At 37.4% G+C, this 1,488-nt stretch overlaps 1 non-coding gene across 1 annotated transcript; it reads left to right on the plus strand.

Moving 5' to 3' along the window:
* The first annotated feature begins 1,073 nt into the window (after window positions 1-1,073).
* On the plus strand, window positions 1,074-1,201 carry LOC123232814. The gene has a single exon (XR_006505316.1). It is a non-coding gene; the product is annotated as a U6atac minor spliceosomal RNA (small nuclear RNA).
* Window positions 1,202-1,488: the final 287 nt, after the last annotated feature.

The raw sequence follows: 1,488 nt of genomic DNA on the forward strand, positions 1-1,488 counted from the left end.
AGCCAGGTCCTCTGTTATTCTAACTGTGGTTCCATGGTATCTGAATGACTTCTTCTTAGCAGCTTGTAATCCCTTTTCTTTAGTCCGGTAGTTCTTGAATTTGGCTATAACATTTCTGGGTGTTGTCAATTGAGGGTTATATGTAGGAGGTGATCTGTGGATTCTTTCAATCTCCACTTTTCCCTCTTGTTCAAGAATGTTGGGGCAGTTTTCTTGGATAACTTCCTGTAGGATGATATCCAGGCTTTTTATTTTGTCATGATCTTACAGTAATCCAATAATTCTTATATTGTCTCACCTGGATCTGTTTTCCAGATCTGAGGTTCTGTCAATGAGGTATTTCATATTTTCCTCAAATATTTCATTCTTTTGATTTTGTTTTATAGATTCTTCCTTCCTTGTGAAGTCATTTGCTTCTAGTTGTTGGATTCTAATGTTTAAAGACTGAATTTCATCACTGGCTTTTTGGCCATCCTTCTCCTTATGGTCTAATTTTCTTTGTAGGTCATCTTTCACCTACTTTGCCTCATTTTCAAGCTGGTCGATTTTGGATTTCAAGACACTATTTTCTTGTTTTAGTTCATATATTTCCTTTTTCCAATTCTTCAGTCTCTCTTAATTGTTTTTTGAATTGTATTTTGAATTCTTCCAAAACCTGAATCCAATTTGCTGGAGTTTCTATGTTTATTTTTGGTGTTCCTTAATCCTCCTCTGTTCCATTTGCTTTTTGTTCATTACCTGGATAGAAGCTGTTGATTGTAATTTCTTTTTTCTTCTTATGTTGTTTACTAATATTTCTTCCCTTCTTTCCCCCTGTAATTGGCTATAGTCTTGGTCTTCTAATTATTTGCTGGATCTGTAGGTTTGGGCTATTTTTGTCCTGAAGGGACTTCTTCTCTCTGCTCTGCTGATTGATTAGGTTAAGCTGATGTTTTAAACTTACTCTGAGTTAATATCTTCCCCAGCTGGCAAAAGAAGGTTTCAGCTACTTTCAGTGTAGTCTATGGGTGAGGGGTGTTGAAGCTTCCCTGCCCTCTGAAAAGTTATCTGCCCTATTGATAAGATTAATCCAGGTGTTGTATGAAAGGAGAGAAGGTTAGCACTCCCCTTGATAAGGATGGAAGAGGTCCTAGTGGCCTTTACAACACACATACGGTTAAGGCATTGCCACCTACTCTGTGGCATCTAACCATGTTTTTAGCTGTATTCCTATGTAGAGAAATGTTGTGTATAATTCTCTGTAGTGAACTCTATTCACTATTATAGTAATCAGAAGAATAATTCACAGGGTAAGGGTGGAACACTAAATAATCTAAGATGACATGGGGGATGGGAAGGAGGGGGTGAATAGCAGGGGACACCAAGAGAAACTTGAGTGAATAAGAAAATAGGATATTCTATTACACACAAAGAGGGCATGAGAGGGAGAGGGGACAAATACTATTATAAGAAGGAGAGGAAGAGAGCATTAAGAGGTAATAATCAAAC

This window comes from Gracilinanus agilis, chromosome 1 (assembly GCF_016433145.1).
Source record: "Gracilinanus agilis isolate LMUSP501 chromosome 1, AgileGrace, whole genome shotgun sequence".
Classification (NCBI taxonomy): domain Eukaryota; kingdom Metazoa; phylum Chordata; class Mammalia; order Didelphimorphia; family Didelphidae; genus Gracilinanus; species Gracilinanus agilis.